This window comes from Culicoides brevitarsis, chromosome 3, assembly GCF_036172545.1.
Source record: "Culicoides brevitarsis isolate CSIRO-B50_1 chromosome 3, AGI_CSIRO_Cbre_v1, whole genome shotgun sequence".
Taxonomy (NCBI): Eukaryota; Metazoa; Arthropoda; class Insecta; order Diptera; family Ceratopogonidae; genus Culicoides; species Culicoides brevitarsis.
In genome coordinates, this window is record NC_087087.1 from 19227641 (window position 1) to 19238668 (window position 11028).

The window sequence follows — 11028 nt, forward strand, 5'->3', positions numbered from 1 at the left end:
AAAAATCATATCCTAAACCGGTGTTAGGTATCACTAGTTATTGCATAGTACCATTTAACGAACATCAGCCTGGGGCGCATAAACAAATAAATGATGATCAACACACATGACTAGCAATGATATGTTTGTAACATGTATGAAAATCGGAAATTGTGTTAGTTATTTATTTCGTATTTGAGATGAAATGACAACAACACAGTCATGAAACTTGTTCAACATCAAGCAAGCGATAGGCGGAGGGGCAATATAATCAATTCGTGTCCTCTAATTAAATAACACTATAAATAATTGCGTTTTATGAACGCTCCAATGCAAATTAATTCCAATGCCTCATTAAAGATACATAAATTTAAAGGAGATATGTTGTCATTGATCATACATTTTTTTTTCGTTCATATCGATTTTGCCAAAAATTTTACTCCGTTGATAGACATTTCGATGGTAAACACATGCCAATTTTTTTTTATGTTTTTATGCGGTAAAATACGAAGAAAACCTTGATACAACTTTGGCAGAAACAACAAATATAGAGATAAGATTGATGATAGGCAATACATCTCCACATCTAATGTTCAGCAAATAGCTGTTTTATTGTCAGAGCAAAAAGAAAAGAGTGTGAAAAAATACAAAACAAGAATATCGAAACAACAAGATAGACAAAAAACGCAAAAAAAATAAATATTCGAACGATAAATAAATTCCATGAAAAAAAATCTGCCTTTCTTCTCTTGTTTTTCTCATTTCTTTCGAATTTTCGTCGAATTTTAAGCCTCAAATTTGCATAAAATATCGTTTATGTCAATTTGCGTCTCCATTTTAATAAGGTCAGCGTTAGGCAGAATTATTATTTTTCGGAGAAATTCACAAACTTAAGAATAGATTGACCTTTATAAAACTTTTTCATGACACTGCAAATGTCATCTTTACGTTTTTGCCATTTTATGAGTTGAGCAGGGAATTATTTTCCTCCGTACACATTTAATTTTTTAACTGGCACTGGGGAATTTTATCACAAAATCTAAAAGTAAATTTAATTTATTTTCGGTAAAAGACAATTTATACTGCATTAAGACTTGTCAAAATTTTACGACCAAGCCATTTTGACATGTACCAATGTTCCTGCAGTAAAGTGCCTAATCCTCACTTTTAGTCGCTGCAAATTGGTTGAAGCTTCAAAGCCCTCCTGCTTGTTCACGGATCGTGCTGGATAATTCGCTGTCCTTCACATTTTTTATAATTTAACCAAGTTTAACAAGGGTTTGAGTGGATATTTCCCTAATCTAAATTTGATTTGAGTTCATCCGGACAAGATACTTTCGAGTTTCCTTTCGTTTCTTTTTTTTTGTGTTTTCGCTCATTCTTGTCATGATGATAAGAAAAAAAAAGAGAAAGAGGAAAAAAGAAGAATATCTTATAATCTACATAAATATAAATACACATTAAAATATCTTAGACAGACAGCCAAGATAAAGTTAAAATGGAGAAAAGTGTAGAAGAGGACATCACAGTGAATGACTGATAAGACGTGCATACCTTCACCTTAATGTTAATGATCATTTAGAGGTGAAATTGGTAAAAAAAAACTCTTGATTTATTCATTTCATTGGTTCGTGACCAAACAAGGGTAGAAGTATTTAAAAGTTCTTCACTTTATTACGCATCAAATTATTGCGCTGTCATTACTCACTCAGTCACTCCGTTTGATGTATAAAATAATAAAAATTGAACGATTATTTTTTCTGCACATCAAATCAAATCGACTTAACGATCAACATCTTTCTGATTCTCTATGCCACACAACAACAAAAAAAAATGCAGGATATTGCAAAATTTTTATTTCGAATAATCAACATCACTAACGTGTTGTTGCCATTATTAAACATGTACGAACTTTTTTGTTGTTAAATTTGAAAAGAAGCAGCAGCACTAAATAAAATTTTATATTTTTTTCACAAAAAAAAAACAGACACTCAGCAAATGTTTAATATCGATTTTCATTTTGGTTTTATTATTTCCTCGTTTTGTCCAAACTAGTGCACTAAAAAATTTTTCACGACCATGACAGTCAAACTCTAGCCCTCTTTTACGTCAGTAAAATACGCTCACAATACTGCTTAATGTTTCTGTATGTTATCAGTAAAAAAGAAATTTTATATTTTTGGCAAAAATCCAGATAGCGAGACTCGTAGATAGAATAAAATATACTTTTTACTCCACATCCACAGGAAGGATTGAGTAACCAAAATCAAAAATAGAGTCATTTTCGAAATGAAAAAAAATTCCCCAATAAATCGATCATTTTTTATTACAAAATATGACAATAAAAATGATATGGAAAAAAAATTTGATGATTCCCTTGGTTTCTATTTTTATATAAAAATATATATGTTTTTTTATCCTCTTGTGCACCTCTGTCTCTCTGAATATGAAAAATGTTTTATACATTATTATCGTCGTGATGCATTATAAAAATTGAAAATGAATTTCACAGAATGCCTTAACGGAATATAGGGATGGAGTGAAATAGGGAGTGTGTCATAGTTTGAAGTGCATGACCCAGACAAATGCAGTAATAATATGATGTCATATATTTATCTACGTGGTAATATGTTAAAGGAGTGTACCGAAAAACAAATATTGCAATATTTGTGACAAGTTGGAACGTGAATGATTTCTTGCCTCACTGGATTGCAGACGAGAAAAGTTGAGGTTAAAAAAGTAATAAATATTACATGAAGACATGCCAGACCACATAAATTCTGTTTGATGTTCGATTGGGTAAATTCGTTGGTATGGCAACATGGACCTGTCACTTGAAGTTTAATAAAGCATAAAGCTTTATTGACTTGGTAATTGATCAAAAGAGCTTCATAGAAAATTAAAACTTCAAAGGCCGGATAATTATAGAATGTCAATCAATATTTCAATTATATTTTAAAAAAAGGGGTTTTATCCAATTCTCGTAAGAGTCCAATTGTACTTCATACTGTGAAATCGTAAACTTTCTTAGTAAGCGCCGAGGAATGGGTCTTAGCTTTTTACCTGTCATCACAAGCAGACGCCCTCAAAATTCACTTAGCTCTCCCAGAAGGTCCCAAAGGGTTTCTAAAAGATCTCAGTAAATTTTGAGCACGATTGGAGTCAGAAAAGTTTTTCATGATTTCGAGTCTCGAACCGACGACTTTATGCTCATCAGTCAGATACGCTAACCACTGTAAAAAGCTGACTCCCTAAACGTATGTATATGGAGATTGCTAATGGTTCGTCATTCGGAGTCTCCCGTTTTCAAAATTCCGCCAAATCAGAAAAGAGAATATTTCCTCTTGATGGCCCCTAAAGCCTTATTAAGGCCGTTTTGCCCTACTATGTTATCATTTTAAACCATAGAAGCATCTGTTTGCTAATGTGATATGGCGTCTAATCTCTGAAGCAGTAACTTCCATCAGCATCGAATTCTTGGCCATCTGTTTGTCAGTTTTAACAACCTCCTGAATTTTCCGTCTCGTTAATCTGTAGCTCTTTCTTCATAATGAAAAGCATCATTTTTTATGTAGGTACCTCACAACTCGTTAAAAATATTTTGATCACTTCATTAAAACCCCAAATATAATTTCTTTCACAAATATTTTGATATTAATAGCGAGTAATTTTGCTGTGTACGTTTTTTTTTTATTCAGCTCACATGATGAATGGCGGTGTGAATGTTTTGTAGTTAGACTTCATGGTTGCCCCGAGGCTGCCTCTAATAACAACATGTTTTATATAAATTGTTGATTGCTTTTATTGTGTCAGGCATTGTTGTGTTATGCATAATAAATTATCCTTTCTGTATTTATGTGTTCAACAACTTTTGTTTAGCGACGGAGATCCAATGTCTTCTGTCGGATAAAGGCAGCCGTATTGAAAGTTTTAAACACACTTGTTTTGTTCCGTAGTTTTTTTTTTGCGTTCGAGAATATTTATAAAGAAAAGACAGATTATTGAAATGCAAAACGAGAAAATGTTTTGTTTAAATATCGTATATCCGTTTATTATCGAACATAAAACGGAATTCAACTATATACCACAGTTCTTTGTTCGTCGTCTTTCCTCTTTTATTTTATTTGTACATTCAATGCTTTTCATTTATCTGCATGACGGACGTGGAAGAACAAGAAATTGTCTCAGGACACTTTTCATTAAATGATGAAAAAAGACAGATTAAACGTGCCCAAATTACTGATATCACCAACCCTTATTAAGTTTTATGTTGTGTGTGCAAAAGTAAAATATCTCAAATACCTCGACCGACGTGTGCACGAGAACAAACATAATTGTGCAAAACTTAATCTATAAAATAGTTGAACATTAAAAGCTCAACCCTTTTTCTGTTTTTCATGTGACGCTTCTCACATCTTTCCACTTCCGACATACATAATGCGGGAACGTTGAGTCATGTCATCTTAATCTCGATGATAATGGCAGTCGTAAGGTATCTTGTTTTTCTCCTTTTTAATGGGACGAACTTTGTTCACTGTGAGAAAGAGTTGGAGGTACGTGTAGATTGATGTGACATACCTACAAAGATCGGTCATAAGAGTGACAAGCAAATAATTTTTTTTCTTCTACTTTTATCCAAATTGGATGTTTTTGAAAGAAAATAGCTCGTCAAGCAACAAATTTTTTCCTGAAAAATAATTTCTTTTTCATAATGAAGGTTTCATTTTAAAATGAATACTTAAAGATCGTTACTTTAAATTTGTTTCCTCTTATTTGTTCAATCCTTAAAAATGTAAAAAAAAAGTTCAAAGGTGAGTATTTATGTCAATAACTGCGAGACATTTTTAGTCCGCTTTTTTACTTATCTCTGTAGTCCTTCAACCATCATTAAAAACATTTAAAGAGAGATGACATTCCACTTCTGATAGTTAGTGTGTAACAGTTTTTTTCTATTTGACAATGTTTACAAACAAGCACAAATGAAGGTTTCTTTTTTTACACAATTTTATTTTAAACTGTTGAAAAGCTTAGGAAAAATGCAAATAAATCTGCATTGAAATAAAAAAAAATGAATGAAATACTGAGAAGCAAAACCATTAAATTTCATTTTGTGTTTTAATGTAGATCGCATAATAAAGTGGTTTTGTCTTTATAAAAATTATCTCATTGAAAAAATTTTAATTTTACGAAACTTAATTAAGGACGAATTTTTACTTCAACATTAATCACGCCCGAAGTGATTTTGTCATCAGCTTTTTCCGACTCATTTGAGACGATTGTCAGCGCTTCGCGTCATTTCAATAATGATATTTTTCAATAACTACGCTAATGAGCGTTGCTTGTCATATTTTAAAACAATGACAGCATGAGTAACATGGTTGACGTTCGTCGTCGTTACGTTTAGTTAAGCAGCTTATCAAACTTTTCCTCTTTTTTTTTGCCTCGTTCTTCTTTACTTCATGACAAATCCAAGCACATGTACGAAAAATTCGCTCGATAGAAAAATGGCTCTGACTTTGATTGATGTTCTTATTTTCTGTGTGATTCTAAAGTAGCGCAATATTAAATTAATTTCGCCCACAATCGGATAGTGAGCTCTAACTCTTATTTTTTTTCTTGTTCCACGTCTTCGCTTCTGTAAGTGTAATCAACGAAAAAACACAAGAAATTATTTATAATGAATGATTGCGGTTTTCATTTTGCTGAAACACAACACAAAAAAAATATGACGACAAAAGTAAATCAGCGTCAATGTGCTAGAAAAGGAAAAAAACCGAACAACTCGAGTTGATGAATTTTTCAGATAGAACAAAAAAACACTAAGTAAGTAGAGTGGTTTCTTGCTGTTTTATCCTTTTTACATTTTCAGGAACGAACGTCATCAACATACATATTTATGTGGATATAAATTCATAATAATAATAATTTTGTCATCAACAACGAAACAGCGTTAATGTCGCAAAGAAGAAAATGTAATTAAAATTTAATGTATAGAAGACTTGCTTTCACAAAATGAGGGAAAATAGATGAAATTTTTATTCAGTCTTCAAAAATTGATCAATGATATGGAAATTTGTTAAAAATAGTCTTGGTAGTCACTGAGTTTAATTCAAAAATATTTGCAGAATAAAAAATTAATTTGATTTAACATTCATTTAAAATGATTATAATCGGGGCTTCCTTGCAAATTGGAATAAAACGAATTATAAAAATACAACAGAGGGCACAATAATCGGTTATTTATTTCTATGTCTCTCATTTTATTATTTAAATTTTTTTATTTGAAAAAAATGTATGTACAATTTTTTTTTCTGAGAGAAGTACGGTTATTTATTTCTATGTCTCTCATTTTATTATTTAAATTTTTTTATTTGAAAAAAATGTATGTACAATTTTTTTTCTGAGAGAAGTACACCAACATTTGGCCCACTTTATACTTTTATTAGGGTAATAAAATAAAATTTGTATCTTTTTGTTTTTTTTTTGTGCCAATTTTCGCTAAACAACAGTTAAATTCAAATCTCACATCTAGTGATGCGACTTAAAACTTTGCGACACGTGAAGACATAAGTTGAGCCATTTGGAATTTTTTAGGGCTAATAAAATGGGAGATGTTGTAAAATTGTACAAATTCATGTAAGGAAGAGGCATGAAATTATTTTGACAGCCATCAAACAAAATTTTGCGGTCAACGAATAAGAATTTATGAGAGCTTCTGACATATGTATCTATTTTTGGCGGTAAAAACATACTTATTTTCGTAGATTTTTCACTGAAATTTGGCAAAATTCCCGACTGAGAAATTGAATCGGGAGCCACCATGTAAATCCGAATAGGACAATAGCAGGTCAAGAAGAAACATACGACGTTTTATAAATTCTCTATAAATAAGATTTTTTTGTTTTAGTTTATCGCTATTTATCCATACTAGACCTCTAAGGGGACTAGTAAACCATACCCTTACTCCTATTACTCCTTACTCCTGACCAAGAACCATAAACCTTGAGCTTAAATCAAATCTCTTTAAAATAAAAGATTGTAGTTTCTCTTACTCAAATTCAGGTTTAAAGTCTCATAAGTCACGGAAGTAAACTTGGACCATTCTAATGGACATTCTTTGTGTTAAATAATACGGTTGTTATTATTATGTTTCCTGTATAAATTTAAATCTATATTGTCCGGGCCAGTTCCGACTTGTGATGGTAAGATGGTAAAACAAATATTTCGTACTCACAAGATAATTGGAAATCGAATAATTTAACTTTAATTAAAACATCCTTTAGGAGCAAGGCAAGGAATATCGGCAATGTGCATACAAATCGTTGCTTACAAATATTATTCCATTTTAAATGGAAATGTTAAGACAACCGTATCATTTGCTAGAAACGTATACAATGGAATCCGAGATTCTTAAATTACCATAATAAGATAATATAATATTGGATTGTTGTTGGGACAGTGATAAATTTTCAAATGGATTTATGCAAGCGGCGCGCAATGCACAAACTATGCTCTACAAAATTGTATTTTCTTCGTCTTTTTCGTAGAATGATGAGTTGTTACCCATCTGTGATGCTTATACATATTTAAAAAAAAACAGCGTTTATCATTTATATGCAATTCATAACATTTTCCATGCAAATTTACATGTTTTTATAACGATGCATGATATTTAAAGGCACTCCATAACATTTAAATAGCTCAATATTTACCAAGTGTCTGCACATTTTCCATATTAGTGTTGATTTATGTAAATAATTGAAATGAAACCATATCAATGTTGTTGTTGCCATAATATATTGCACACGTAATATTAGTCATGAAAATGCAACAAAAACCATATGCCATCAGCCACATTTGACAGATAATAATTATAATTCAGCGCTTTCTCTTGCATTATTTGATAAAATTACGGCCGTATTTTAACAGGGGTTAGACACGGTCATTGAACAACTTTTCAAGGGAATGTATAACAATTTTTTATGGTCACTGATGTTTTTGAAGTCATAAATTCATTTAACCATACCTTTTAGTCGCAAACACTTTTACACCCTTCCGTAAAAAAAAAGATCCATCGTTATTAAAAAAAAGTCATTTTTTAAAGTTTTTTTGAGCTCTAGACAGTGAAAAATTTCCGTTTTGCAAGACGAGGAAAATCCTGGGAAAATCACATTTTTGTTTTTTTCTAAAAAAAATTCTTGGTAAAGCTGATCTGAGTTGAAAAACATTTCTACTGAAAATAATTTTGGTTTTTAAAAATCCCTAAATTGTCAAAAAATTTTTCGAATCTATCGCCGCGAGACGTTGATTTTTTACTGTGTATCATATAAATATTAGTCAAACAACCTTTTCTGCTCAACAGAAAAATATGTCCCTCTAAAGTAAATATTATCTTTTTTTATGTTCCCACAATATTTTACGAGCCTGTGTGAATTGTGATCTGACACATGAGAGAAGTTTTTTCGGGGAGCAAAAAGCTTTTAAAATGTGGTTCTTGTTTGTCGTTTGTCGTATTTACACAGAAAAGCAGGTTAAAAACGAATTTCTTTTTTTTCTATTTCTTTGCATTTAGTTGGTCGTCAATGAAAAATAGGAAAAGTTTTTAGTAATTTATGGGTGTGTTTTTAAGTTTTTTAGACAAAAAAAAAGCGAGATATAAAAGCATTCCTTGAAACATAACAGCTTCATCGCATTGAAAATCGCAAACCGTAATCACTTCACCTTCATTTTTAACGATTGTTTTTAAATTTTAACAAATATTCATATTTGAAAATTTCATGTTTTCTCGAATTCCCACTAATTCTCCAGATTTTTCCGCCAGGTTTTTCTTGAATTTCAATTCATTAATCGTATCCGCAGTTTCAAATGAATGATGCACGAACAATGGCATAAAATCTTGAATTAGCAAAGGCAAATTTACACGGCGTTACGGACAGACAACATCCCAAAACCGAGATTTTCCAAAATAAATTTAAAAATGCGGTGAAAATAGGAAAAAATATTCTACGAGCACACAAAGTTCTGCCAAATAAGATTTTCTCCCGTTCGTACAAATAATTTATTCATGCAAAATATAATCATGCTTCTATTCACAGCTGAATATAAAATGGAGACGCCCTGTCTTTGACGCAGTACGAGTGAAGCAAATTCTGAAAGGGTCTCGTTACTGTCGCACGTGTCGTACGGAATATTTGTAGCTCACGTCATCGTTTCCATATGGCACACATATGCATACAGATTTCACATTACATTTACCCCGTATATGTGTTTTTAAAATGTTCAATAAAGAAAATTCATACAAATAAATAAAAAGAGAGAAAAAGGAATGAAAAAGTTTTTGACATACCTAACAACAGAGATGAGCTGATACGAGCGTTGAAAAGAAACTTCTTCTTCTTCTTTGGCAAGTCACCGGATCGATGCTAGACGAATTGCCTGGTGGCTATTTTTCGTGTGTTATTCTTATGTTATTATTATTCTTGCAATAACAATACACAAACACTTGCGGAAAGTACGTTCACGGAAAAAAAGATAACAAGACAAGTGTTGAAATAGGAGATGTTATTTATTGTAGAATAACTGTTATTGTTATTATTATGATTGTGATTCTCGTTTTTTTTTTCGCACTTTTTGTGTTCCTTTTCACATGTAGTAGTATTTTTCTTTGCGTACCAGGAAAAACAAAACAATGACAGTTCTGGTCTAAATGTTGGTAGTATTCGTGTATTATCTGTCAAAAAATGTATTGCACATGTAACATATACACACACTGACTTATTAAATAGTAGTAGTAGTACACAACGATACAAAGCTGCAAATACAATAAATTCAATCGATTAGAATCAAGTTCAATTAAAATATGTGACGTTGTGGTCACACACACACACGACGCAAACTTTGTCTGTCAAGACACGGGGAAAAAACTTGAATAAATACGGGAATCGACTACTCCCAAAAAAAAAAATTAACCTAAAAGGAAAACAGCGGTTTGTGTGTGTGTGTGTGAGTGTACGATAAGGAAAATACGGAAAATTCTGCTTAGACTTTTCCATACGATAAGTTTGTGTTTGTTTTGGGAACTATGACGTAATAAACGCATGCGTATATGGCGATTTTGTGCACGCGCCTCTGTAGATCCCAACGATAAAATACTTGATTAATGATGTTTCATCAAGTACATACATGTATAGATTTACACACATACAAAAATTCGAGCAAAACTTGGGAATTTTATACTTTTGGACACAATTTTGCACGGAAATTCCCGAAAGAAACACTTTTAGAAAAAAATTTAATTAAAAATATTTACTTTTTTTAAGTAGAATTAGAAGTGTAGAGAGAACACGATTATATTATTTAGATATAGAACAATAATTTTTCCCGATAATAGAACACAATATTGGATCTGTGCTTATCACCACACACACAATATGATACTAATAGTGTTGTTCCACTCGCATCGATCAAAACTTTTACGAAATATTCCGTGTATAGGTGTCACGCTGTATGCAGCTTGCGGAGAGAACTGTGCCTCTTTTCTGTTTCAGACCGTCGACGTAGCTGCCGAGTGTCGGGCGGAACAGAGATAGCTAGCGTCCGTACGTACCGCACGTTTCGCGGCAGCTACGATGCCTATCTTACTTTGGCCCACAGGAGTGAAATTAGGCTCGAACAGGGCAGCGAAATTTTCGCTCTTGCCAAGTCAGAGTTTGCGCATTTCTATAAGAACTCCGTCGAGCCTCATCGTACACAAAAGTTGGAGAAATGGACTGAATATCGATTGTTTTTTCTCGCACATTTCCTGCCGTAGACAAAAATGTTGTGAAAAATATGTCCTGTTTCACTTACTCCGTAATTAGAGGCATGTGAGAACAACAAGGCTGGCAAATCCACAACTGACCTATTGCATAACAATCGTAGCACACATTCTTTGGAAATGGAAAAATCGATTTCCCCCGCTTTATTTCACTTCCATACACACATAAATCTTTGTGGTACATCTGATTTCGCTGCTTATTCCATCGATAACCGTCTAGCGCTCCGCACTGC

The 11028-nt window shown here is 32.2% G+C and overlaps 1 protein-coding gene across 2 annotated transcripts in view; it reads right to left on the minus strand.

Annotated features, from left to right (window-relative positions):
- The window catches only part of LOC134834147 (complexin), a 96431-nt gene extending 85975 nt beyond the window's left edge, over nt 1–10456 (minus strand). For both annotated transcript variants that reach the window (XR_010162146.1, XM_063848713.1), the window contains exons 1-2: nt 10289–10456; nt 9326–9790 (exon numbers count right to left, since the gene is read on the minus strand). The gene's annotated coding sequence lies outside the window, so the exon portion shown is untranslated. The remainder of the gene's footprint in view (nt 1–9325; nt 9791–10288) is intronic.
- Between the last annotated feature and the right edge of the window lie 572 nt (nt 10457–11028).